This window comes from Arachis stenosperma, chromosome 2, assembly GCF_014773155.1.
Source record: "Arachis stenosperma cultivar V10309 chromosome 2, arast.V10309.gnm1.PFL2, whole genome shotgun sequence".
Lineage (NCBI taxonomy): Eukaryota > Viridiplantae > Streptophyta > Magnoliopsida > Fabales > Fabaceae > Arachis > Arachis stenosperma.
This window is the reverse complement of record NC_080378.1, coordinates 20,746,196-20,752,311: the sequence shown is the minus strand read 5'-3', so window position 1 is coordinate 20,752,311 and position 6,116 is coordinate 20,746,196.

The window sequence follows — 6,116 nt, the reverse complement described above, 5'->3', positions numbered from 1 at the left end:
TCACCTAAGTGGCTCAAACCCAAACACATTGATAAATCCTATACTCTTCCTCTTGCCAATTTTCAACAACACCAATTCCAATTAACCATCATTATACATAATCAATATCATATTCACCATCAACATGGTTCAACCCACAATTCTACCATAACCAATCATCAAGCATATATCACAACATGCATATTTCTCATACATCATACCATTAAGGCATCAATAATCATCATCACATATATGACCACATCATATATCTCAATCATTTAACAACATCAACCATTCAATGCCTATCTTAGGGCCTCTAGCCTAAGTATTTCCTACCACATTACATATTAGATACGGGAAACCGAAACCATACCTTAGGCGATTTCCCAAGCTCAACCGGAGCACTTCCAAATCACTTATTCACAAGCTCTCAAGGCCTCAACACCTCCAAGAACAGATTTTTCACCACCAAACCCTTTCCAAGCTTTTCAATATCACCAATCAAGCTCTAATATTCACACATACACAACCTAAGCCACAATCATCATACCCACACACAACATCTCAATACCCAAACATCATAGAACAACAAATTACACTAGGGTTGAGAATCTTACCACACCCAAGGTCCAAGGAGACAAGATTAACCTTCTCCTTCAAGAGTGTTGGGTCCTATAACATCAAGGAGCCCAAAATCTCAACATTTTTGCTCATAAAACTCGAAAATAAGGATGGAATTTCGAAGAGCAAAACGTGGCTTACCTCAAAATTAATTGTATGGGTTTTGTAGAGCTCTCCGCGGTGAATGCGTGGCCGCAAACGGAGCGGTAATCGGAGCTCTAGATCAAAAGTTATGGTGGTTTGAAGATCAAGTGAGAGAAAGAACTTGAGAGAGTGTTCTTCCTCCCATCTCTTCAATTTCAGCGTGAGTTTGAGTGTTGTGAGGAGAGAGAGTGCTGAAAACTAAGGTTTTGGTCTAGTTATGTTGGGCCAAGGGTCCACTTTGGGTCCGGTTGGCCCGGTTTGGCCCGTTCGGTCCAATCTTGGTCCGAATTCTATAAAATTGGTACCAAAATTCTCGTCTCAATCTCCTCTATCACATTTAGCCATAAAAAATTACATTTTAGGCTTTCTAGAATAAATTCTCATTTATGGGTTAATTAGCCGTTAATTAACCGGGTTTTACACAAAGAGATCAAACTTTTGCGGCTTGGAGAAAAGATCCAGATGACATAAAATAGTGGCTCAAATCTGGTTTCCTACAACCTGACAGAGGTACAGTCAAGCAACAGACCTCCTCTTTTCAATGGGAAAAACAACACCTATTGGAAGGAGAGAATGAAGATTTTTGTGCAAGTAGTAGACTACAGACTTTGGAAGATTATCCTGGAGGGTCCCCAATTTCCAACCACCATAAGTGCTGAAGGAGTAGTCTCTCTTAAACCCGAAGCAAGCTGGACCGAGGAAGACAGAAAGAAGGTGAAGCTCAATGTCAAGGCTATCAATCTACTCAACTGTGTTATCAGCTTCGAGGAATACCGACCGGTATCATGATGCACAATGGCAAAGAAAATCTGAGACAAACTTCAAATTACCCATGAAGGAACCACCATAGTGAAGAAGACCCGGATAGATATGTTGAACAGAGAGTATGAAATGTTTGCAATGAAGGAAGGAGAATCTATTGATGAGTTGTTCGAAAGATTCAACATCATCATTGTTGGCTTGGATGCTATGGAAATTACGTATCCTGATTTTGTGCTTGTGAGAAGAGTTTTGAGATGTCTCACTAAAGAGTGGGAAACTAAAGCATTAATCATTTCTGAGAGCAGTAGTTTAGATTCCATGACATATGATGACTTGAGAGGAAACCTACTTGCTTTTGAAAACACATATTTGAAAAAAGATTTAAAAAAGAAAGAAATTGCTTTTACATCTATTACTAACCCCCTAGATGATGAATCCAGTGATAATTCCTCTGAAAATAAATTTTTGTTGTTTGCCAAAAAATTCAGAAAAATGGTGAAGGTCAAGGAAAGAGGTAAGGGAAGCAGCTCAAGAAAACAAAAGAAAGATTTTAGCAAGGTGACATGCTACAACTGCAAAGAGACTGGGCATTTTAAATCCGATTGCCCTAAATTGAAGAAGGAGGAGAAGCCAAAAAGAGGAAAGAAAAAGGGACTGATGGCTTCATGGGAGGACTTGGAAAATGACTCAGAGGATGATGAAGAATCCGAGACCAAGTCACAACCATGTCACATGGCAGATCATATTGATTAGGTAATCTTTCACAACCCTGACACTGAAGATCTCCATCTTATGATAGACCACCTTTCTAAAAAAATTAGATGTTTCCTACTTGATAACCAAGATCTTGAACAACAAATCACCATTCTTAAGGCAGAAAATGGTTTTCTCAAAGATAAGCTAAGGAAGGCCGAAACTACTTGTGATCTTGTTGAAGAAAATAAGCAGTTAAAAGCACAACTTAGAATCTGTGAAAGTGACCATTCTGTTGTTGCATATGTAAACTGCTTTAAAGAAAATGAAGAGTTGCTGAAAAAGATTAAAAATCTTGAAAATGACTTAGCCAAGTTTACTCAAAGTTCTGAAAATTTAAATCAAATTTTGGCTAGTCAAAAACTATTGTATGATAAAGCTGGCTTGGGGTTTCACAAGAATTTCAAATCTGTTGAAAAACCTTATTTTGAAAACATAGCATCATCTTCAAATGATACAAGGTTTCAAAACCCAACAAGTTTTAACAAAGCAGCAACTCCAAGGTTTTGTAGACTATGTAACCGAAATGACCACTTTCTCATTCAATATTTTTTTGGTGAAAGAATGATTGGTGATAAAATTTACAAAGTTATTTTTTACTATAATGGCTTGGGACATAGGAGATGGTTTAACGTGAAAAGATCCAAGAAGATTTGGATACCTAAGGTCACTTGAGTTCATTTTGTAGGTTTGCCTAGCATCCAAGCGGAAAGACAATATGTGGTATATGGACAGCAGATGTTCTATGCATATGACCGGAAAGGCAACCTTCTTCATAAAGCTTGATGAATATGATGGAGGGTTTGTCACTTTTGGTGATGATGGTAAAGGAAAAATAGCGGCCATTGGAAAAGTTGGTAAAAGTTTTTCTTCTTGTATAAATGATGTTCTTCTTGTTGATGGTTTGAAACATAATTTATTTAGTGTTAGCCAATTGTGTGATCTTGGCTTTGAAGTTATTTTTAGAAAGTTTGTGTGTTTGGTTGTATGTGAAAAATCTGGGGATATTTTGTTTGAGACAAAAAGGTGTAATAATGTGTATGGATTAACTCTTAAGGACTTGAAGGATAAAAAAGTAACTTGTTTTACCTCTCTTGAATCAGAAAAATGGCTATGGCATAAGAAATTGGGACATGCTAGCATGTACCAAATTTCTAAGCTAGTTAAGAAAAACTTGGTAAGAGAAATTCCAAATATTAAATTTGATAAGGATCTTACTTGTGATGCTTGTTAATTAGGCAAACAAGTAAAATCCTCTTTTAAAGCAAAAGATGAAATTTCAACCAAGAGGACATTAGAAATGTTACACATTAATCTCTTTGGACCAACAAGAACTCAAAGTTTAGGAGGAAAATACTATGGCTTAGTAGTGGTGGATGATTACTCCAGATTTGGTTGGGTACTTTTTTTTGCTCATAAAAATGATGCTTTTCATGCCTTTAAACCCTTTGCAAAAGAATTCAAAATAAAAAAGATTTAAAAGTTGCCCATTTGAGAAGTGATCATGGAAAGGAATTTGAAAACCAAGACTTTGAAAAATTCTGTGATGATTTTGGAATTGCTCATAATTTTTCATGCTCTAGGACACCTCAACAAAATGGGGTTATTGAAAGAAGGAATAGAAGCCTTCAAGAGATGACTAGGGTTATGTTGTGTGAAAATAAAGTTCCAAAATTTCTATGGGTTGAAACTGTAAATACAGCTTATTATATTTTGAATAGGACCATCATTAGAAAAGGGTTGAAGAAAACTCTTTATGAGCTATGGAAAGGAACCCCTCCTAATCTTAAGTATTTTCATGTTTTTGGATGCAAATGTTTTGTACTTAACAACAAAGAAAATCTTGGTAAATTTGATCCAAAATCTTATGAGGGAATGTTCGTTGGATACTCCACCACTAGCAAAGCTTATAGAATTTACCTCAAAGAGCATAGAACCATAGAGGAATCCATACATGTATCATTTTGTGATTCTAATTCAATTTCCAGTGCTGTGATAGATAATGATTCAGATTATGAAGATGTTGTCAATAAAGAAACTAATGAAGAAAATTCTAAGTCTATTCAAAATGAAGAATCTGTCCGTCCAGTTTTGTCTCATCAGAATGGAGGAGACATTTCCATTTTGTCTCCTGAGCCAGCAAGAGAATCTGGAACAGAGTAACCCACAGAAGCTCATCAAAGCTCAATACAACTCCGAAAGCCAAGAGAATGGAAGTCCATGAGGGGTTATCCTCATGACTTTATCATTGGTGATCCCTTTCAAGGTGTAACAACAAGATCCTCAACAAAAAGGTAATCCAAACCTAGCAATTTTGCCCTCTTGTCACAAATGGAGCCCAATAATTTAAAACAAGCTCTTGAAGATCCATCATGGGTCAAAGCCATGCAAGAAGAGCTTGCTCAATTTGACAAGAATGAGGTTTGGACACTAGTACCTCATCCGGATGGTAAGAAGGTAACGGGTACTAAGTGGGTTTTCAAAAATAAATTACGTGAGGATGGAAAAGTTGTTCATAACAAGGCTAGATTAGTGGCCCAAGGTTACGATCAAGAAGAAGATATAGATTTTGATGAGTCTTTTGCTCCGGTAGCTAGAATGGAAGCAATTAGGTTGCTTCTTGCCTATGCTGCCCATAAGGGTTTTAAAATGTTTCAAATGGATGTCAAATGTGCTTTCCTTAATGGCTTTATTGATAGAGAAGTGTTTGTGGCACAACCCCCCGGTTTTGAAGATAAAGAATTTTCAAACCATATTTTCAAACTTTCTAAGGTTCTTTATGGCCTTAGACAAGCTCCAAGAGCTTGGTATAAAGGCTTAGTGCCTTCTTGTTGGAAAATCAATTTCAAAGGGGTACCACGGATACTACTTTATTTATTAAAGCATCTAATGATGATATTCTCTTAGTTCAAATTTATGTGGATGACATTGTGTTTGGATCGGCCAATGAGTCCTTGTGTGAAGAGTTTGGAAAACTCATGACTAGTGAGTTTGAAATGAGTTTAATGGGAGAGCCAACTTTCTTTCTTGGTCTCCAAATTAAACAAACTCCTAGTGGCACCCTTATTCACCAAGGAAAGTATGCACTAGAACTAATCAAGAAATTTGGCATAGAAAATTCTAAACCAATGGGAACACCAATGCATCCTAACACTACACTTGAAAAGGATGATAATGGGAAAGATGTGCATGAAACAAGGTATATAGGAATGATAGGTTCACTCATGTACCTTACCTCCTCTAGACCGGATATTGTTCAAAGTGTGGGTGTATGTTCAAGATTTCAATCTCACCCAAAAGAATCCCATCTTTCAGCTGTTAAGCTCATCATTAGATACATTAAGGGAACCAGTGATTATGGCTTATGGTATCCAAAATCTGATGATTTTTGTGCAGTAGGGTTTTGTGATGCAGATTATGCGGGAGATAGGGTGGATAGAAGGAGCACATCCAGCATGTGTTGCTTCCTTGGAAGCTCACTCAATATGTGGTCAAGCAAAAAGCAACCCACAGTGGCTCTATCCACAGCTGAAGCTGAATATATTTCTGCATCTGCATGTTGTTTATAACTAATTTGGTTAAAAACGCAGTTGGAAGATTACAAATTAAAGATCAATAGTATACCCTTATTTTGTGATAATATGGGTGCCATAAACATCTCTAAAAATCCTGTTCTGCACTCAAGAACCAAGCACATAGAAATTAAATATCATTTTATTAGAGAACATGTGCAAAAGGGTACTATTGATATTCAATTTGTAAAATCTGAAGACCAACTTGCTGACATTTTTATAGAACCTCTATGTGAAGACAGATTCTGCACTTTGAGAAAAAGTTTGGGAATGATAGATCTAAGC